Raw genomic sequence first — 23,867 nt, forward strand, 5'->3', positions numbered from 1 at the left:
AGAGGCTATAGCAGCTGCAGCTGACAGGTGCAGACATTACTCTTAAAGAGGTCACAACCATGAACGGACTTTCTCAGTGATGGATTCACTCTCTCTGAGTTCCAGTGCTGAGGCGGCTGCTCAGGGATCGCCAGAGACATACAGGGGGACAATGAGTTGTAGAGCTTTGGAGCAAGGGCTGGAGGGGTTACTTTCTCTCAGGCATCAGTGTTGGTGGTATTCATCATTTCTTTGTTGAGCCCTCCCACCTTCCAGCATGTGGACGCAGGTACCACCATAGCTGAGACATCATCAAACTGGATAGCAGAGGTCACTCTGCCGAGAGGATTCCCTTAAACTCAGTCCTCCTAACTTGGAGCCCTACCCAATTCACATCTGGTGGTGTCTTTAGCATGCCCTGTGCCTCTTGCTGAGCAGCTCCAAGCCCTACACTAGTGCAGGCGGCCTGAGTTTTTGGCATGGCCTCTTGAGGCAACTATAAGCACACCACATGTGGCAGCCATCTGTGGATTGCTTGCTGACTTTTACCAGGTGGCCATGGAGAGGCACAGGCTGGGGCTAAACTTGGTCTGCCGCTGGACCCCTCTCAGGACTGTACCACTGGGTCCCACAGGACACCTACTACACAAAGCCATGCTACTAAGACTGGGAGACTTAGGAGCTTTACCTAGTACACAGAAACAGACACAGAAAGGCAGCCAAAAGAAGAGACAAAGAAGCATATCCCACATGAAAACAGAACAGAGCTCCAGAAAAAGATCAAAACAAAGTGGAGTCAAGCAATCTAACAGATGCAGAGTTTAAAACACTGATTATAAGGATGCTCAATGAACTTAGAGGAAGAATAGATGAACTCAGTGAGAACTTTAACAAAGAGATAAGAAACATAAAATTAGGAATGGGAATTATAAAAGAGAACCAGTAAGAAATTAAGAATATAATATCTGAGATGAAGAGAACATTAGAGGAAATCAACAGAGTGGATGAAGAAGAGTATCGAATCATTGATGTAGAGGATAGGGTAGCATAGGACACCCAGTCAGAGCAGCAACAAGAAAAAATAATTTTAAAAAATGAAGATAATTTAAGGAGCCTATGAGACAACATCAAGTGTAACAACATTCACATCACAGGGGTACCAGAAGGAGAAGAGAAAGAATAAGAAGTTTAAAACCTATTTGACAAAATAATGATGGAAAACTTCCTTACCCTGGTGAAGGAAATAGACATACAACCCCAGGAAGTGCAGAGAGTCCCAAACAAGATGAACCCAAACAGGCCCACACTAAGACACATCATTAAAATGCCAAAGGTAAAAGACAAAGAGAGAATCATAAAAGCAGAAACAGAAAAGAGTTACATACAAGGAAGATCCCATAAGACTGTCAGCTGATTTCTCAACAGAAATTTTACAGGCCAGAAGGGATTGTCAGAAAATATCCAAAATGATCTACAACCAAGATTACTTTATCCAGCGAAGCTATCATTTAGAGTTGAAGGACAGATAAAGAGCTTCCCAGACAAAAATAAGCTAAAGGAATTTGTTGCCACCAAGCCAATATTACAGGAAATGTTGGAGGGACTTCTTTAAGAAAAAAAAAATATGTATCAAAAACATGAATAAAGAATGGCAATAACTATATATCTATGAACAAGTACTTCAAATGAAAAAGAATTAGGTGCTCCAATCAAAAGATAGGATTGCTGAATGGAAAAAAAAACAAAAACAAAAACAAAAAAAAAACAAAAAACAACAACAAAAAAAAACAAGCCCCTTACATATGCTGCCTACAAGAGACTCACTTCAGATTAAAAGATACACACAGACTAAATGAAAAGGTATGGAAAAAAGATATTGCATGATGGGCCTAGAGGGTATTGTGCTGAATGGAGAAAGTCAGATAGAGAGAAAGACAAGTGTCATATAATTTCACGTATATGCGGAATCTAAAGAACAAAATCAACAGCTACAACAATAACGGAAACAAAGTAATAGATACAGAGAACATTTTGATGGTTGCTGGATGGGAAGGGGATTGGGGTGCATGGGTTAAAAAGGCGATGGGATTAAGAAATACAAATTGCTAGTTACAAAACAGTCATGGAGATATAAAGTATAGCATAAGGAATATAGTCAACAATATTGTAATAAATATGTATGTGGACAGAGAGGCACTAGATTTATTGGGGTGATCACTTTGTGATTTATGTAGATCTCTAATCACTGTGCTGTACACTTGAAACTAATATAATATTGTATGCCAACTATAATTGAAAAAATAAAAAAATTAAAAAAACAAAGAAAAATGAAATAAGATGAAGAAATAAAGTGTTTTAAAAAATGCCTATATACGTTAAAATATGTGTGATACAAAAAGAACTGAAGCAAATAAGTATACATTTATCCTCTATTGTTCAATATAGGGCTTTTTCCTTTTCTTTGGATATATATTCACTGATTAGAGCCATGCATCATCTTTATTACAAAAATCGCACCCATAATACATTGTCTGTGATTTCCAGTTTTAGTTCCCATAAATTATAGTGTGTATTTAAACATCTTGAAAAGTTTTCTGAGTATAAAACGCTTCTAGAATTTTATTGTACTTTTCTTGATTCTTCTGCAGTTATCTTGTTCAGACATAATTCTATGACAGATCTTTGTGCAACCTGCCTTTAACAGGTCTTTCTGAGAAGTTTAATCTTCTTCAAAGTAATTATTTTTGTATTCATATGTCATTACCTAATATAGATTTTAATTTAACTAAATAATTTTAATACCAAGAGCAGCTGATATAAACATACCTATGAATTCATACCTAACTTTTTCTAAGTACAAAACTAATTTTGGCAGCCAAAGTGGCTGTAAGGACACGCTGTAAGGTAACATTTTAATTGAGAACATACAGCTTACTTAGGTCAACAAGTCAATACATTTTATTCATGAAGAGAATAACAAACTTTGACCAATGAATTGGCTAAGTAGAGGTATGTCTAAAAAGTTTTTAATTTATTAATATGAATATATTTGCTAGATCAAAGTAAAATATCCAATTGTAGATTTCACTATAATTTAGTGCTATATTTACAAATATAAACTGAAATTTTGATGAAAAGACAGGACAATGCATTTAATCATTCTCCTATCTCAAGAAGTTATTTTGTAGTCTGCATATATCCTTCACAGTTACTTGACTGCTACATGACAGCAGCACCAACCTTTAATCACAGATACAAGTTTATGAATGAAAAAGATACATAGAAATGATTCTTAGCATAGTTAAAATCAGTGCATCTCAAATTTTCACGTGCAGATGTATTACCTTTGGGATCTTATTAATGGACATTCTTTTTCAGTAAATATATATATAATCACAATAAAAATGGCAAAATTAAATTGAAGCATTGCTCCACTCTAGCCCAATATTATCAGTTACTCTGGGAATGGAGCCTGGAATGATCTTTGTAAAGTTATCCAGTTGATTCTATGTATAGGCAAATTAGAGAACCACTTATTTAAGTGGAAAAACTTAAAACACCTTTCAATCATTAACCTCTTGAGTTCTGGTGAGAACAAAAGTAAAGTTTTTATCTTTGATTCCATCAATTCTTTCTATCCCAAGGAAGAAAATGTATTTACTAAGTAGGCACATTCTCAAACTTTGTTAGGCTGAATGTAACATAGAAAAGACTTTATGATAAGAAAAGCAAAGAAACCTGATTAATAGCAATTAATTTAGTGAAGAGCTACACAATTCTAGTATTCTCATTGTTTATGGTTGACTATATTTAACAGTATTTGTTCAAGGACCACAAAATATTTTACTAGACAGATGGAAAGTAAATGTTTCCTTTTAATTATATCAAATTATTCTTAGGCTAAATCCAAGAAGACATACAAATGGTCAACAAATATGTAAAGCTGCTCATCATTGCTAGCTATTAGGGAAATGCAAATCAAAACCACAATGAAATACCATCTCACACCTGCTAGAATAGCTGACATCAACAGGACAAGTAATAAGTGTTGGAGAAAATGCAGAGAAAAATGAACCCTCAGACTCTGTTAGTGGGAATGAAAATTGGTATAGTCACTATGGAAAAGAGTAAGGAGATTCCTCAAAAAACTAAGAATCGATCTACCATATGATCCAGCAATCCTTCTACTGGATATTTACCCCAAAGATTTGAAAACATATATCCGAAAAGATATTTCTACACCGATGTTCGTAGCAGCATTATTCATGGTGACCAGGACATGGAAGCAACCGAAGTGTCCTATGATAGATGATTGAATAAAGAAGCAGTGGTACATATGTACAATGGAATATTTTTCAGCCATAAGAAGAGATGAAATACTGTCTTTTGCAACAACATGGATGGACCTCGAGATAATCAAGCTGAGTGAAATAAGCCAGACTAAAAAAGTTGAAAATCACGTGATATCACTTGTATGTGAGATATAAACATAAGTAGTTACCAGAAGGGAGGGGGTTGGGGGGAGGTAGGTGGGGTAAAAGGAGTCAAATATGTAGTGACAGAAAGAAATCTATGGGAGAGGAACACACAATGATATATATATACGTCTTACTGTTAAATTGTATACCTGAAACTTATTGGATTTCATTAACCAATGTCACTAAAAAATTAAAAATAAATTGTCAAAATAAAAGAAACAGGAAGGTGATCAGTAATTATTCAAATGAGAATTAAAGTTTTGTCTGCTTATTATAATATTTTTATTAATATGTGGGTATTCATAGAACTGATATGAAAACTGAAGAACTGTTAGAAATTATATTTTAGTGTATGTGAATGTGTAAATTCTATTACATACTCATATTATCTGTGTGTAGCTGTGTATAGATTAGATTAGATTAGATTAGATAGAGTGATAAACATTCATATACTACATCCAGGATAAATGCCTTCTGAGCATGTTGATTTATGTATAGACTCATTAATCAAAACAAAACATTTTTATGAGAAATAATAGAAGCATCAGTACCAGATGATTGGAGTCCAAATACTTATTTTAATTTTAATTTTTCAATTAAAGTTGACATTCTATATTATTTTATATTAGTGTCAGTTCTACAGTATAGTGGTTAGAACATTATATAATTTACAAAGTGATCCCTCCATTATTCTGGTACCCACCTGGCACTATAGAAAGTTGTTGCAATATTATTGACTATACTCCTTATGCTGTACTTCACATCCCTGTGACTATTTTGTAACTACCAATTTGTACTTCTTAATATCTTCAACTTTTTCACCCAGCTCTCCAGCCCTCCACCCCTCGCCCATCTGGCAATCAATCACCAGTTTGTTCTCTGTATCTATGAGTCTGTTTTCATTTTGGTTGGTCATTAATTTTGCTCCTTAGATTTCATATATAGGTGAGATCATATGGTGTTTGTCTTTTTCTGTCTGACATATTTCACTTAGCATTATACCCTCTAGGTCCATCCATACCATTGCAAATGGTAAGATTTCATTTTTTTTTAATGGCTGAGTAATATTCTATTGTATATATGTACCATTCTTTATACAATTATTTATTGATGCCCACTTAACCTGCTTCCCTATCTTGGCTATTGTAAATTGCAGTTGCAGTCAATGTAAGGATGCATATATCTTTTCAAATTAGTATTTTGGTTTTCCTTGGATAAATAACCAGAAGTGCAAATTGCTGAGTCATAAGGCAGTTCTATTTTTAATTTTTTAAGGAACCTCCAAACTGTTGTCCATCATGGCTGTACCATTTTGCAATAGCACCAACAGTGCACGAGAGTTCTCATTTCTCCACATCTTCATGAACAGCTGTTTTTTGATTTATTGACAGCCATTCTGACAGGTGCAAGGTGATATTTCATTGTAATTTTAATTTATATTTCTTCAAAGATTAGTGACTTTGAGTATTTTCATATGTCTACTGACCATCGTATGTATTCTTTGGATAAATGTCTATTCAAATCCTTTCCCCATTTTTTAATCGAAATATTCATGAGTTTTTTTTAAAAAAAATGTCTTTGTTTGCTTGTTTGGTGTTGAGTTGTATCAGTTCTCTATAAATTTTAGATATTAACCCCTTATTGGATGTGTCATTGGCGGATATCTTCTCCCATTCAGTAGGTCGTCTTTTTGTTTTGTTCATGATTTCCTTCGTTGTACAAAAAATTTTAGTTTAATGTAGTCTCATTTGTTTACTTTTTCTATTGTTTCTCTTGTCTGTGTATACACACATACACACACACACACACACACACACACACACACACAGAGATATTACCAAGATGAGTATCAGAGAGTTGACTACTGATGTTTTCTTCTAGGAGTTTATAGTTTCCGGTCATGCATTTTATTTTATCAAATTTATTGGGGGTGACATTGGCTAATAAAATTATATAGGTTTTAAGTGTGCAATTCAATAATGTCATATGTATATTGCATTGTGTGCTCATCACCCAAAGTTAAATTTCTGTCACCATATATTTGACCCTTTTCATCCTTATCTACCTCCTCTCTCTCACCTTTTTCTCTGGTAATCACTAAACCGTTGTCCGTGTCCATGAGACTGTTTGTCTTGTTAGTCTGCTGCTGTCAGTTTTATATCCCACATATGAGTGAAATCATGTGATTCTTAACTTTTTCTTTCTGACTCATTTCACTCGACATGATAATCTCAAGATTCATCCATGTTTTTGCAAATGGCAGTACTTCACCCTTTCTTATGGCTGAGTAATATTCTATTGTATATGTGTACCACATCTTCTTTATCCAGTCATCTATTGAAGGGCATTTTGGTTGCATCTATGTCTTGGCCGTAGTGAATAATGCTGCAATGAACATCAGGATGCATATATCATTACAGATAAGTGTTTTCAAATTTTGTGGGTAAATACCCAGTAGAGGGATTGCTAGATCATATGGTAAATCAATTCTTAGTTCTTTGAGGAATCTCCATACAGTTTTCTATAGTAGCTGTACCAACTTACATTCCCACCAGCAGTGTATGAGGGTTCCTTTTTCTCCACAATCTCTACAAAACTTTTTATTACTTGTCGTGTTGATGATAGCCATTCTAACAGGTGTGAGGTGATATTTCATTGTTGTTTTGATTTGCATTTCCCCAATAACTAGTGAAGTTGAGCATCTTTTCATATATCTGTTGGCTATTTGTATGTCTTCTTGGAAGAAGTGTCTGTTCATGTTCTCTGTCCATTATTCAGCTGGATTGCTTGTTATTTTTGTTGTTGAGTTGTACGAGTTCTTTGTATATTAGTCACTTATCAGAGGTGTTGTTTGCGAATATATTCTCACATTTAATTTATTGTCTCTTTGTCTTGTTGATGGTTTCATTTGATGTTCAGAAGCTATTAGTTTGATATAGTCCCATTCATTTATTTTCCTTTTACTTCCCTTGACTTTGAGGTCAAATTCATAAAATCCTCTCTAAATTCAAGGTTCATGAATTTAGCACCTATGTTTCTCTTATGCAAGCTATTGTTTTATGTCTTATAGTTAAGTCTTCTATCCATTTTGATTTAATTTTGGTTTATATTAGCAAATAGTAGTCTAGTTTCATTCCTTTCCATGTGACTTTGCAGTTTTCCCAGAACCATTTATTAAAGAGGCTTTTCTTTCTCTCTTGTATTTTTTTGGCTAATTTGTTGAAAATTATTTGCCTATATATACAGGGAATTATTTGTAAACTCTCGATTCTGTTTCATTGTTCTGTGTGTCTGCTTTTTTGCTAATACCATGCTATTTTGATTATTGTTGCTTTGTAGTATAATTTAATGTTTTATGGTTTCTCCCTCTGTTCCCTTTTGTTTTATGTTATGTGTCTCAGTTTGGGGATTTTTGTGTGGTTACTATTATATTTATGTAAAGGAATGTATATACTACTTTATATATTTACAGTAGTCTTTTTCTTTAGTTTGGCTCTTATCTCCATTGTTCTTTGACGATTCAGACTCTTACTCCCTCTTTTCTGTCTTTGTTGTCTAAAATTATCTCTATATTGTGAGTTCATTTCTAGGTTGCAGTAACTGTCATATTCTCTTTTAAATATTTTTTGACACTTAACAGTTATGTAATTTTTAACTTATAATACCCTCTTCTTTATAAGGGTCATAATTTTCTGTTTCTGTTTCTGTTAACTATCTTACTCATAGTTTTGTATTTTTTTGTCCTCTTGTTTCAGGTAGAATGACCCCCTTCAGTATTTCCTGCAATGCAGATCTTGTGGTAGAAAATTTCCTTATCTTTTATGTGTCTGATAAGGTCTTTATTTCTTCTTTATATCTAAAAGAGAACTTAGCTGGATATATTATTCTTGGCTGGTTATTTCGCTCTTTCAATAGTTCAAATATTTGATTTCATTCCCTCCTAGCTTGTGGAGTTTCTGCTTAAAAGTTTGATGATAATCTAATGGGTTTTCCTTTACAGGTCACTGTCTTCTTTTCCCTGGTTACCTTGAGAATTTTGTATTTGTCATTAATTTTTGACAAATGTAATGTACTGTGTTTTGGAGAAGGCCTTTTTTGATTGAGATAATTTGGTGTTCTGTTTGCTTCTTGGATTCGAGGATCCACTTGTTTCCATAAGTTTTTAAAGTTTTCTTCAACTATTTGTTTGGATAGCCTCTCTGTTCCCTTCTCCCTCCCTTCTCTTTCTGGTACACCCATTATTCTTATATTACTCTTCTGATGATGTCAGATAGATCTTGTAGAGTTCTTTTATTTTTTATTTTACTCTCAAGTCTCTCTCTTCTTTCATCTGCATCATTTCCAGATTTCTGTTTCGATATAACTAATGTTTCTACCATCTTCTCAGCTCTATTTCCTGTGCACAGTATTTCATTCTTCATTTCTTTATTTGTGTTCTTCAGCTCCAGAAGTTCTATTTTTTTGTTTGTTTCAGTCTTTTTTAAGGTATTCCTGTTGTTCAATGATTTTGTTTCTCAATTCATTGAACTGAACTGGCCACCACTATTTTCTCTCATCTCATTGAGTTTTTTTCATTACTGTAATGTTGAATTCTCTGTCATTTAAATTGCATATTTCCATACCTTTATTTTCTGAAGATTTTTCATTTTCTTCCTGAGCTGCCTTGTCACCTTGCTCTTTATGGTATTTGATTTTTTTTTTTTCAACTTGCCTAGGCAATTTTGAAAATGTACTCTGCTTTTAAAAAGATATTTGGGGTGTTCGCTCTTTAGAAGATTGATAAGAAGTTTTCTTTTGTTTTCCAGTAGTTGGTGCATAAGCCTCCTGCACTGCCCAGGCCTCCAAGATCTCTGTGTTGTGGCAATAAATACTCCTTATTCCTTGGGGAGGCATGTGTCACCCCTGTGACCAGGTTACCATGGTGCCAAGAATCTACCCCTGTGGATAATGTGATGGGCAATAGGGAGCCAAACCTCTAAAGAGACCCTGAAGTCCTGGTACTGTTGAAGCAGCTAATCATCCAATCAGCCTGCATGGGTGGGTATGAGGTGGTTTGGGATAGGCTACCTGTGTGTCTGTGGCTGTTGTCTTTCTATTTATGCTGGCTGCCAAACTTCAGCTGCCTTCTCTCTATGTCTCCACCCCTGGTACTGGGACTGGCCCCAGTGTGTGTCTCAGTTCCCTGCTCTACAGCCTGACCTTCACTGCTGCACTTTCCTCTAGGGCCCACGGTTAGCTCTGGGAGGGTATTGGGATGAGTGCTCTTGGAGGGTGGGGGAAGGCAGCCAGGCCATGACTTGCCCTCTGTCTGGGAATGGAGGTTGCTAAAACACAGCTGTCACCTCTCTGTAGTTTGTTTCTGCCCTAGTTTCTGCCCTCATATATGGGCTCTGCCATGTGGAATATGCTGATCACTCAGACAGGATTGCTTCAGGCTTCAGAGAGCACAAACGATCATATACTTACCCCGCTATTCCCACATCCTGCAGGGAGCTTTGGGCTGTGTCTGCATCACTGGTCTCGGCTGCTCTCCCTTTCTTCTTCCTTTGCTCACTCGATTTACCCACCTTCAAATACTCTAATGCATAGATCTCTCAGGTGTGTTTGTGTGCTAGAATGGGTGTTTTCTGTTGGATTGTAGCTATTCATTTTGTAATTTCAAGGGAAGAGTTTGAGGGGATCCCTTGGGTCTTCATGCTTCTGATTTCCTCAGCTCTTAAATTTAAGTCTTCAATCTATTTTGAGTTTATTTTCGTATATGGATTAAGAATGTGGTCCAGTTTCATTTTTTTTAGATTTATCTGACCAGTTTTCCTAACATCATTTATTGAAGATACTGTCTTTACCCCATTGTGTATTCTTGCCTCTTTTGTCATAGATTAAATGATCATATAAATATAGGTTTATTTCCTGGCTCTCTATTCTGTTTTAATGACTATGTCTCTTTTTACACCAGTACCATGCTGTTTTGATAACTATAGCTTTATAGTATAGTTTGATATCAGGTAGTGTGATACCTCTGACTTTGCTCTTCTTTCTCAGGATTGTCTTTAAGTAGTATAAACATTTAACAATGTTAATTCTTCATATCTAGGAGAATAGTATATGCTTCCATTTATTTGAATCTTCTTCCATTTCTTTGTTCAACTACTTATAATTTTCTGAGTACAGGTCTTCTACCTCCTTGGTTAAAATTATTCTTAGATGTCGTATTGTTTTTAATGCAATTGTAGGTGGAATTATTTTCTTAATTTTACTTTCTGATAGTTCATTATTGCTGTATAAAAATGCAACTGATTTATGAATGTTAATTTTGTATTCTACAACTTTACTGAATTCACATATCAGCTCTAGCATTTTTTAGTGGATTCTTTACGGTCTTCTCTATATAGTGTCATGTCATCTGCAAATGACAGTGTTACTTCTTCCTTTGCAATGTAGATACCTTTGATTTATTTTTCTTCTTTTATTTTTTTTAATTTTAATTAGTTTCAAGTATACAGTACATTGGTTAGACATCTATATAGTTTATAAAACGATCCCCCCATTGCTCCCTCCCCCCTTGACCCTTCACCTAACCTACGTATTAATGTTAATTGCATTCCCTATGCTGTGCTCCTCATCCCCGTGACCATCTATCAGCTACTAATTTGTACCTCTTTAATCCTTCACCCCATTCTCCCAACTCCCCAAACTCCCCTCCCCTCTGTCCATCTCCAAATTCTCCACTATATTTGTGAGTCTGTTATTGATTATTATTATTTTTTTATTCCTTAGATTTCGCAATAAGTGAAATCATATAGTGTTTGTCTTTCTCTGTCTGACTTAAATATCTTCTAGGTCCATCAAAGTAATATCATTTTCCACTTCCTTCTTTTTCAAATGTTGAGGTCTTGTTTTCTTATCCTTTCTGCCACTCTATCTTTTGGTTGGAACACTTAATTCTTTTTCATTTAAGGTACTTATTTATAGGAATGTAGTTGTTACTATTCTTTATTCCTTTTTTTGATACATTTTTGTTTGTTTGTTTGTTTGTTTTTGTTTGTTTGTTTTGTCCACTGGTTCCTTGCCTTCCACTTTCAATTATACAGGATAGAAGTATTTTTCTCCTCTAAGAAAACTGTGATTGATCAGAAAACACTTGATTTTGTCACTGAGTTCAAACAACTTCTTTCCCTCAGGTAAAAAACAAATCCTATGGTTCTTTCTGACTGAGAATTATAGAATGTACCCAGGTCTAGTGCCACCTCCTCCTTTAAGCCTTCCTTGATTTCTTTCAGACAAAACTACCTCTTGTGTTAGCTAGTACTTTGTTCGATCCTCTATAGTAACATTACACTGATATATTTTGACTTAGAACTTCTTAAAGTTCTGTCTTTTACATCAGACATGAAACTCTCTAAAGGCAGAGAATTGTTTTGAACATTCTTGATTTTGAACATTCTTGATACGCCTCTGGTTCCTCACAGAGCCTGGTGTGTCATTTCCAGGATAGAGCCCAATCTGTCACTCCTGACACTATAGAACAGAAGTCTCAAATTGCAGCCATGGTCTGGATGAGACCATCAGGTGTGTTCTGTTTGGTCCACAAAGAGTTGCCCAGCACAGGTCTTAAATATTTTTAATTAATTGCCAATTTTAGGAATAGAGTGATTTATCTTTTTAAAAATCCAGATTTCTAGTCCAATCTTTTTTAAAAAACAACAAGTTAGGAGACTGGGCCACATTGAGCTCACATTTCGACAGAAGCAACAGCTATAGCTGAGTGGCAGCTACTATCTTTGGGATGAGCATCATGGCTCTGGGTCTCGGGTGACCACAGTTTGCCAAGAGTGGCATAAGCAGCCCATAAGCCGTCAGAATAGCACTGGAACGGTGGGCTCTGCGGGGACGATTTCCGGTCGGTGGTTTCAGGACAGAGCAGCTAAGCCTCCCGGTCTTATTAGTGTGGATTTGTGAAGTAGATGTCCAGTGGCACAGTCCTGAGATGGGTTCAGCTGAAGGCCAAACTTAGCCCAAGCCTCTACTCCTCTGGTGCCATCTGTTAAGATTCAGCAAGCAATCCACAGATGCTGTGCTTATAGTTGCTTCAAAAGTCCACACCAGAAACCGAGGCAATTGACGCCAATGTGACTCTAGGCGCTGCTCAGCAAAGAGCACCTGACTTGCTGAGGATATACCTCGATGTGGCTTGTGGGGCCGTGAGTTGGGGGAGGCGGGGTTTCAGGGTATCTTCTGGGTGGAGCGACCTCTGTTATCAAGTTTGATGACCTCTCGGCTATGGTGGCACTGTGTCTGTGCACTGAGAGGGGGTAGGGCTCAATAGGGAATAATAGATACTGCTGGCACTTCTGTACAGCGCTAGTTTCACCTCGGCCCTCACTCCGACAATGTCTCCTTTTAAGTCCCTGGTGCCCCCTGCACGCAGCTGAATTGGCACTGGTGCTCAGGGCGGGCAGGTGGGTCACAGTGAAAATCTGCTAGCGGAAGCCGCCCCTTTAAGAGGCTCTGTCACTGCTGCTGCCATGGCCTCATTCTCACTCAGCTGCTTGCACCGGGGCAGCCCCGCATCCTTGCCCCATCCTACCCTCTGCCTTTGCAGGGTGCTTTCTTGGATTTCTCCCTAGTTGTATGGCTTGTTCATCTAGATCCCAGGCGAATTTTTCCTTGCTGCTGCTCCTTGTTTCCATCACAAATCTTATTTGGTTGCCAGAGGGATGAATAGAGACTCTATCATCTATGCCATTTTTTACTCCTATTTCTTTTTCTTGTCTGATTGATATGGCTAGGACTTCCAATACTATGTTGAATAAAAGTGGTGAAAGTGGACATCCTTGTCTTTTTCTTGATCTTAAGGAAAACTGTTTTAGCTTTTCCCCTGTTGAATATGATGTTAGCTGTGGGTTTGTCCAATATGGCCTTTATTATGTTGAGATATGTTTCCTCTATTCCCATTTTGCTGAGAGTTTTTATCGTGAATGAATGTTGGATTTTGTCAAATGCTTTTTATGCATCTATTTTTAAAATCATTTGATTTTTATCTTTCAATTTGTTAATGTGGTATATTACATTAATTGATTTGAAAATGTTGAACCAAACTTGCATCCCAGGAATAAATTCAACTTGACCATGATGTATGATCTTTTCAATGTATTGCTGAATTCTGTTTGCTACTATTTTGTTGTGCATTTTTCCATCTATGTTTATCAGGGATATCAGACTATAATTTTCTTTTATGGTAATGTCTTTGTCTGGTTTTGGAATCGTGGTAATTGTGGCCTTCTATATTGAGTTTGGGAGCTTTCCCTCCTCTTGAATTTTTGAATAGTTTGAGAAGAATAGGTGTTCGTTCTTTAAATGTTTTGTAAAATTTGCCTGTTAAGCAATCTGGTCCAGTCTTGGGAGATTGAATGTTTCTAAATTGTCCAATATGTTGGCATACAGTGCTTGCAGTATTTTCTTATAATCCTTTGTATTTCTTTGGAGTCAGTTGTCACTTTTCTTCTTTCATTTCTGATTTTATTTGTATCCTCTGTCTCTTTTTCCTGATGACTCTGCATAAAGGTTTATCAATTTTATATTTTCAAAGAATCAGCTCATCATTTCATTGATCTTTTGTATAGTTTTTCTAGACTTTATTTTATGTATTTCCATTCTAATCTTTATTATTTTCTTTCTTCTACGTTTTCGGCCTTGTTTGCTGTTCTTTTCCTAGGTTTTTTTTTTTTTTTTTTTTTTTTTTTTTAAAATATGTAGTGTAAGATCAGATTGTTTATTTGAACTTTTTCTTGTTTCTTGAGGTAGGCCTGTATTGCTGAATTTCCCTCTTAGGATTGCTTTTGCTGTGTCCTATAAAACTTGGGTCATTGTGTTTTCATTTTCATTTGTCTCGAGATAATTTTTGATTTCTTCCTTGATCTCATTGTTAACTCATGCATTATTTAGTAGCATAGTATTAAGCCTTCATGTGTTTGTGCTGTTTTCAATTTTTTCTTGTAATTGATTTTTATATTGTTAAGGTCTGAAAGAGGCTTGATATGAGTTCAGTCTTGTTAAATTTACTGATACTCGTTTTGTGGCTTAACACATGCTCTATCTTGAAAAATGTCCCACATACACTTGAGAAGAATGTATATTCTGCTGCTTTGGGTGAAACACTGAAAATATCAATTAAATCTATCTGGTGTAATGTGTTGTTTAAGGACCCTGTTTCCTTACTGATTTTTGTCTGAAAGATCTGTCCATTGGTGTTAATGGGGCATTAAATTCCCCTACTATGAGTGTATTACTGTACATCTCTCCCTTTATGTTTGTCAACATTTGCTTTATATATTTAAGTGATTCTATATTGAGTGTGTAAATATTTACTAGGTTTATGTCTCCTTGTCGCATTCATCCTTTTATCATAATATAATGCTCTTTTTTGTCTCTTTTTATAGCCTTTGTTTTAAAGTCTACTTTGTCTACGTATTGCTACCCCAACTTTTTTTTTTCAGTTTTATTTGAATAAAGTATCTTTTGCCATATCTCTCAGTATGTGTGTGTGTCTTTTTATCTGAAGCGGGTCTCTTATAGACAGCATATGTATGGGTCTTGTTATCCATTCTGGCTACTCTATCTCTTTTGATTGGATCATTTATTGTAAGACACTTCGGTCGCTTCCATGTCCTGGCCACTGTGAACATCGGTGTGCAAATATCTTTTTGGATATATGTTTTCAAGTCTTTCAGGTAGATATCAAGTAGGAACATTGCTGGATCAATTCTTGGTCTTTTAAGGAACATCCATACTCTTTTCCATAGTGTCTATACCAATTTGCAGTCCCACCAGCAGAGTATGAGGGTTCCTTTTTCTTCGCATCCTCTTTAATACTTATTACTTGTCCTGTTGATAACAGCTATTCTAGCAGGTGTGAGATGGTATCTCATTGTGGTTTTGATTTGCATTTTTCTAACAGCTAGCCATGATGAGCATCTTTTCATATGTTTGTTGGCCATTTGTATGTCTTCTTGAGAGAAGTGTCTGTTCAGGTTCTCTGCCAATTTTGTTTGTTTTTTTGTTGTTATTGTGTTATCATTTTCAATTTTAATTGATAGCCTTAGTGTGTGGAATAGTCTTGATTGTAGGTTCTTTATTTTCATAACTTTGAACATTTAATGCCAATCTCTTCTGGCTTGCAAAGTTTCTTTTGAGAAATCAGTTGACAGTCTTATGGGAGTTCCCTTGTAGGTAGCTAACTGCCTTTCTCCTGCCACTTTTAAGGTTCTCTCTGTCTTTCACTCGTGGAACTCTCTGCATTTCCTGAGGTTGTATGTCAATTTTCTTCACCGGGTTGTTGAAGATATTTTTTTCCCATTATTTCTTCAAATAGGCTCTCAATCCCTTTGTCTCTTTTTCTTCTGGTACATTTGCAATGAGAATGTTGTTATTTTGATGTCCCAGAGGCCTCTTAAACTTTTTTTTATTTCTTTTGTTTCTTTTTATTTTTTCTGTTTTGATTGGGTATTTTCTGCTACCTTTTCTTCCAAATCACTGATGCAGTCTTTTGCTTCTAGTGTATTTTTTCATTTCAGTTATTATATTCTACACTTCTGACTGGTTCTTTTTTAAGGTTTCTATGTCCTTTTTTATATTTCCTATCCCTTGGTTGAAGTTATCACTGAGATCATGTATTCTTCCTCTGATTTTGTTGAGCAACCTTATAACTAGTATTGTAAGCTTTGCACATAGTAAGTCACTTGCCTCCATTTCGTTTATTTGTTTTTTTTTTTTTCTTTTTTTTTCTGGAGTTTTCTTCTGTTCTTTTATTTGAGACATCTTTCTTTCTAATTTTGGTTGCCTCTTCGTGTTTATTTCTATGTGTTAGGTAGATATGCTACATCTTCCTGTCTTGGTTGGGTGACCTTATGTAGTAGGTGCCCTGTGTGGCTCATTGACAGTCTCCCCAGTCATATGCTCTGGGTGCTCAAGGAGTTCCCCTTGTGTGAGTTGTGTGTGCTTTCCTGTTGTAGTTGAGCCTTGATTGCTGTTGGCATATCATTGGTGGATTGACTCTCTGACTGACTGGCTGTGAGGATTGGACACACTCATAGGGTAAGAGCTCTTGTGTTGAGTCTTATCTCACAGAGTGGTTTTTCATGTGCTTGTTGAGACCACCCATTTGTGTGTGTCAATTGTGGGCCTAATCAGGTGGTACTCTGTTGTGGTCAGATACCAGCCTCTGGGTGTGTTGGTTCTGGGGCCCTTTGGGAGGGGTTCCAGTGCAGGCCAAGGTCAACCATTGCCTATGATTTACCCAGGTCTACCTGGTAGGAGCTTCAAAGCATTCTTTTTTTGCTCTCTGCCTTTTCTGGACATGGAGGCATGTGGGAGTGGCCACACGGTTTACTGAGGCTGGCTGCCCCCAGTACCGGGCCTGGAGCAGCTTAGCAAAAGGCCTAGGGCATCCCAAGTCTTGAGGCTGCCTTCTGGCTGCCTGTAAGGCTCAGCATCTGTAAGAGCCTTGGGAGGTACGTGAGTTTGTGAGGTGGGGTCCTGGGAAGTCACTAAATTGGAGTAGTGTTTACCAGGTAAGTGTAGAATAAGATTTGGTGGTAGTGCTAAGCCTGCAGCAACTTGCAAAAGCCTCAGATTGCACCAAGGAAAGTCACTGCCTCCTTGGGCCCACAGAACCCCAAGATTTGTTAAAGAAATACTGAAACTCAAGCCAGGGCTCATTATCGGCTACCTGAATCGTCTCCAGTGGTGCGCTAGCCGAGGTCTGTTAATTGCTGCTGAAGGAACCTCCTGCCAAGAGGGTGGGGTGGGGCTGGTTGCCCACCCATAAACATTCCTCATGTAATTTTCCAAATGGGTTGGGCAGGATCCCAGGGAGTCACCAGGGTGGAGTGATTGGAGTTCACCAGAGCAATGCAGATTCAGGTTTGGCTGTGTGTGTGTGGGAGGGAGGGGCTTAACACCGGAAAGATGGCACCTGCCTGTAGGCTGCACAGGAGGAGTGTTCAATGCAAGGATAAGAGTGGTTGTCCCTCTAGCCCTTGCCTTGTAGCCACACAACTCACACCTCAGTCTTTCTCTGTCTGTCTCTGAGGCCTTCCAGGCTATTGTCCCTCCTCTTAAGTCCAGGATGAGTGTCTGTGAGTGAGTCTGCATGTGCCCTTTAAGAGGATATCTAGATTTTTAATTCATTCTATCTCACCTGGATGGTTGGAATTCCCACTGATTTTTACAGCCATATTTTGTGGGAACTCTTCTTTTTGTCAATGGAAGCCTGGGCTGTGTAGCCTTGGTGTGGAGCCAGAGCTCCTTGCTCCTTTGGAGGATCCTTCACAGTCAAAATATCTCTCCTGAAGTTCAACCCCCACACATGAGTGTGGGACCAGCCCGTTTCACATCTCTGCCCCTCCTACCAGTTTCAGTGTGGCCTCTTTTTTATATTTTTAGTTATAAGACTTCTGTTCATCTAGTCTTCAAATGATCTCCTGGCTGATTGTGCTGTAATTTAGTTGTAATTTTAACTTGATCTTGGGAAGAGGCAAACACCACATTTGCCTACCCTGCCATCTTGACTAGAGCCTCTAGTTCCAAATATTGATAGCCTTGTTAGCTTGGGCAAGTTTAACTACTGATTTTTGAGTTTGCTAATATCTACAACAAAAACTTCCTGTAAGAACAAAGATGAATCCATTCTGATAGATTAAGTATGGAAATGGTATTTGAGCACTATAATGCAAAACAGATGATCTAAAAACAAAACAAAATTATATTTATATTTATGCACATATATGTAATTTTATGTAATATGTAATAGATTATAACACAATATTTGGAGTATTTATATGTTTTCCTTCTTTTATTTCTATATTCTTGTGTTTGTTATTGTTTTCTGCCCTTCTTTTATAGGTATCTTTATATATTTAGAGAATGACCCATATAGAATTATGTTGCACATTTATGGATACGTCAATATTTATTATAGTATTTGAGGTACACAGTTTTGTCTCCTAAATCTGTCTTATAAATGTGACCAGTAATGATACATATTATGCAGTATTAAATATCAATTTGGGATTATAAATTAATTATATAGACCAAGTGACTTCCTTGAGTGCTAAGTCAATGTAGACTAATAAAATGACTTAGTTTTCTTTCTGTGTGATAAACATTTCATTTGTACTCTCATATCCCATATAACTGCAGTATAGAGAAATGATAGCAAATATTATAGTCATGAGTATCCATTCTGAATTTGATCCTAATCAACGTTAATTTATAAAAATATAAGAAGTGAATTCTTGCCTTAATTGTTTGAAGTATACACATGTATTGACTTCGCAAATTACATTAAGGCAGTGGAGGTTACATACCAAGTAAGCAATGTAATGGTGTATATTTGAAAACTGGATCAGTTATCTTTCTACCAAGTAGTCAAATTTAGATACTTTAAAAATTCTATCAAATTCAAAAGTCATAAAAATTAAATATATCCCAATTATTTAGTTACAGAATAAAATTCTTTTTCTATTTTATAGTACTAGGTATAATATATCTTAGACATTTCTTTATGTCTAATAAATTATTTTTAAATAACTCTTTCCACTGAGACAATCTATGGTTTAGATCTCCTTCGAAAACCAAATAAGACATTTCTTCCATTTGAAATAGTGTTTAAAATATTTATTCTTAAGGGTAAAGCTTTACCTTGACTGCAGATACCTGTAAATCAGGTGAAATTTGTATGCACTCCAGTTTTTTGAACCTTGTAATATTAACAACATTTAAAATGATAACCTTACCTACTCGCAATATATATATGGACAGAGGGAAGGGAAGAGGGAGAAGAGAGAGAGATTAGCTGTTTGATCATATTTTAAAATTTAAAGTACTAAAGATAGTTTAATTGAGCTGATATTTGTGATCTGTATCTGTACTTATAAAGAGATAATTTGGATCAGTAGCGAATAAGGAAATGCCCAATTTAAAGTGACTCACTGAAGTTAAATCATTTATACAGTATACCAATGACAGGATGACAAAACTGCTCAAAAATGCTAAATGGAGTCCTATACATTAGCATGTCTCCCATTGAATAGCTATATATATATATTTTAATAGAATATAAGAGCCAAGTGGTCTGGGACCATGTTTCTTTTCTTTTTTTTCCTTTTTTTTTTCTTTTTTTTTTCTTTTTTTTTACGCCTACAGCACCTGGTCTTCCTAGGTGGTCTCCCATCCAAGTACTAACCAGGCCAGGCCCTGCTTAGCTTCCGAGATCAGATGGGATCAGGCGTGTTCAAGGTAGCATGACTGTAGATCCATGTTTCTTTTTATCAAATAATTCTCAATACGTAGCAATGCATGCAATATAATAAATGATTATTATTTTTTTGGTTCAATAGGTGTCAGAGATGCTTTATTTGGTATTTCAGATATGGGAATTCTGTCCAAAGTAGAGTTGGCATAAAGTATTCTTTCTTCTTTTAAGGTTAAAAAGCATGAAGGATATAAGTTTCCAAAACTCTTATTGGAGAAGAACTCATGATTTAGAAAACCAAGATAGTGATTCAGAAGAATGTTTATTATAACAGAGATGGATTATATAAGTCTGACAAAAAGGCCATTTAGAAAATTTGCCTAAAAGAGTGACAAATGAGTTAGATACGGGCACACATTACACAGACTTTTTTCTTTTATCTTTAGATTTGCTTTTGTTCTTTTTCACTGAGCTGGAAGGAGTGTCACAAGGTAATCGTGGCATATTGACCCTCAAACATTCAACCCGTTTTCATTCATTCAACAAATATTTATGAAGTGCTGATTAAGGCCAGACACTATTCTGGGTTATTGTTTGTGTATTCGTTTCCTAAATATACTAGACTACATTAGCTTTAAACAAACAAACAAACAAAAAACCAAAATATTTTGACAGAATTTATTAATAAATGATTATATGCTCCTGCATATATTGTATCTTTCCCCCACAAAAATATGTTTGGATTTTGATGATACATGGCCTGAAGATAGTTTCACTTATGTAAAAGATTTATTCTTAGAGATTTTTTTGGTCAAGTAGTCACACATACTTAATTAATGGTTTTAGGTTTAGTGGCACCACAATTATTTATTAGTATTACTGCTACATTCTATTATGACTCCTAAAATCTTGACTTAGATTATATAATTAATTGTAAATTTTATCTTCTTTCTAATGTATCTCACTTAAATTATTTTAATTAAAGACAAAGTGATAGCTGAGAATGTTGTGTATCCATTCCCGAAAGTGCCCATTTTCAAAAAGGAAGGATTTTTTGATAGGTCTACAGAGTTTATTGATACTTGTATAATATGGCTTCATGTTGAAAAAATGTAATGAAACACCAGCTTTGACTCTTTGATGTTATTCATTTAAGTGTTTATAATAAATAACAAAACCACTTATTTCCTTTTAAATTAATCATCTATGGGAGATAACCTATATTCTAAAACAAACAAACAAACAAACAAACAAAAAAAAAACCCATTGTTCCTAGATCTTATTTAAATCAAATACTATTGAGCATCCTTATAACAAGTGTTTTGAACTCTGCATCTGGTAGATTGCTTCTTTCCATTTTGTTCAGTTCTTTTTCTGGAGCTTTGTTCTGTTCTTTTGTTTGGGACATGTTTCTTTGTCTTCCCATTTGAGCCGCATACTTGTGTTTGTTTCAATTTATTAGGTAGGGCTGCTATGTCTCCTGTTCTTAGTAGAGTGGCCTTAGGTAGTAGGTGTGCTCTGGGTTACCATGGCACAGTCTTCTCTGGTCACCTGAGCTAGGTGCTCCATGTATGTCCCTTGTATGGGTTGTGTGTACTTTCTTGTTGTAGTTGAGTCTTGGTCGCTGTTCGCTCATCAATGGGAGGGATTGACTCTTAGACTGATTGATCGTGATGACTGGCAGTGACCAATAGAGGAGCTATTGTGCAGGGGCTGAGCCTATAGAGCAGGATTTGCTTTAGCAAGGCTCTGGTAACTGCCCTGTCTGCCCTTTGGGTGTGTTGTCCTCAGATGTGACCGCAAATAGTGCTTGAGCTCAGACCAAAGCCGGCTACCAGGCATGCAACCTAAGGCCTCCTGGGAGAGGTCCTGTCACAGGTCATGTTCAGCTGCAGCCTACATCCTGCCTGCAGCCACTGGGCATGAACCATTAAGCAATCCACAGCTGGCCACCACACATACTGGTTTTAGAAGTACTTCAAGAGGCCAAGCCACTAACTGAAGCCAGTTTCTGCTAGTAGCTGGGCTTGGGGCTGCTCAGCAGGAGTTATGGGAAAAGCTGAGGCCAGATGATGCTTGTTTTGGTTTTGTAAACCTTTGAGAAATTTTAGGAAAGTCACAGCATAAGCCAAGACAGGCTGTTTGTATGGAAAAATCCCCTGGAAGTGGCTTGGGTGGGCCTGCAAGTTGGGAGGGGCAGGGTCTCAGGGACTCACCAGGGCGAGGTGTTAACCAGTTTGATGGAAATTTAGATATGGCAGCTCCTTGGGTCTGCAAGCCAAGTGGGGTAGGGCTCAACAAAAGAACAATGCCCTCTGTTTGTACTTCTGTCTGGGAAAAAGCTGCCCATTCAGTTCATCCCTTACTCTGAAGCCCGAAAACTCAGTTCCTCCTTTTTAAGCTGCTGACTCAGCGCTGGAGCTCAGAGCCAGTGAGTCTGTCAGTGAGTAAGTTTGTACCCAGGTCCCTTAAGAGGAAAGGCTGCGACTCCCTCAACCCTCCATCTCACTCTTGTCACAATCTCCACCGGTTTTTACAGCCAGAAGTTGTGGAAATTTTTTCAGGCACTGGAACTTTTGGCTGATGAGTCTGGTTTAGGGCAGGGACTCCTTGCTCTTCTGGGGGGCAAGGGTCAGGACCTATGCAGCTGACATATTTCTCCCAATTCTCAACCACCACACACAGGTGTGAGACTGGCTCGTTTCATGTCTCTGCCCCTGCTACCAGTCTCTGAGTGGCCTCTTCTTTGAGTCTCCAGTTGCAGGGCTTCTGTTCAGCTAGACTTCAGGTAACTCCCAATTACAGGTATTCTATAGTGTAGTTATAATTTTGATGTGGTCATGAGAGGAGGCAAACATAGAGTTTACTTACTTCTCTATCTTAACTAGAAACCTCTAAATCAGATACTATTTATTTAAAATATAAATATATATCTCTCCCTTTTGACACTTACAATCCAAGTATAATACTTTAAATTATAGTTAAAATCAGAATAAGTGATTGTTATGCTTTGGAAACACACACTGTGGTTTGGGTATTTGACTTAATTAACAAATTTTCCTTCAATTTTCACAAATAAAAGTACATGTAGAACTTGAAATTAATTCTATATAAAAAAAAGCATAAGGTAAAGTAGAATCACTTTTGGAATTTTTTCAGCAAGTTGAGACTGTGCAAAATGATTGAACAGTGATAATTTCTCTGCATAATCAAGTATATACATAGAAGATGAATAAGAAAGTATTGCTACTTAAAAGATCGAGTGATCAAGGGACCTGCCTATAACATTGGAATTGTCCCTTTTTACACATCATTGTGTCATAATGTTTTATTTGAGCACAATGAGCATTAGAGAACTAGATAGGAGTAGCATACATTTTAAATAAATGCCTTGGTTGGTCATGGCTTAGATTCTCTTAGACTAAATGTCAGTCAAATTCTTAGCAATGCTAATCTGCATATTTGACCTAATTCTTGTATCAATTCCCCAACCTAGCTAGCAGAAACATTATAATTTTATGTTTGAAAAACTTAACTAAGTAAAGTGAGAGATTGATACTTACGAATTCAAGAGAATATGGAATCAAATTTATACTATATGAAAGATTTATATTTCCTTCCTTATTATGCAAAAAATAGAGCTTAAGTAATATTTTATCTTTTAATGATATGCTCTTTTTACAAATACCAAAAATATATTTATAGTTTGAGTATCCAAAGAGCCATTATCTTGAATCTGTGTCTTCTAATCACAAGGTGCAGATGATTTTTAAGGCAGATAGCATTCAAAAATCCTTTTAACATGTCTTATGCAGTCAGTTAATCTGTCATACTGATAAAATAAGTCCTTCATACTTCTCTTCCTGTGCATATAAACTTTTATTTAATTCAGTTTGAAATAACTTGCTTCTACTTTTCATTTCCTCTTCATGTTCATAGCACTGTCTTTTATGCTTTGTTCTTTGCTTACATAAAATATTTATCAACATAACATCTAAGAAGGTTGGTACTCCACAGTAGATACCCAATGTTTCACCATGTGAAAAAAAGTCTCTTCTTGTTTATTCCTAAAATCTCCTGCCAGATTTCCATATGTCAGGTTTACCCATTGTTATTTGAAATATAAAATGAAATAATTCGATGGATAACAATTATGT

The 23,867-nt window shown here is 36.3% G+C and overlaps 1 protein-coding gene and 1 non-coding gene across 8 annotated transcripts in view; one reads left to right on the top strand and one right to left on the bottom strand.

The window, feature by feature from the left end:
* Positions 1 to 23,867, top strand: part of PCDH11X (protocadherin 11 X-linked) — a 741,312-nt gene that overhangs the window by 577,291 nt on the left and 140,154 nt on the right. The window lies entirely within an intron of this gene.
* LOC112470880 lies at positions 19,653 to 19,771 on the bottom strand. The gene has a single exon (XR_003043054.1). It is a non-coding gene; the product is annotated as a 5S ribosomal RNA (ribosomal RNA).

The sequence above is a fragment of the Pteropus alecto genome, unplaced genomic scaffold, assembly GCF_000325575.1.
Source record: "Pteropus alecto unplaced genomic scaffold, ASM32557v1 scaffold119, whole genome shotgun sequence".
NCBI classification, from domain to species: domain Eukaryota; kingdom Metazoa; phylum Chordata; class Mammalia; order Chiroptera; family Pteropodidae; genus Pteropus; species Pteropus alecto.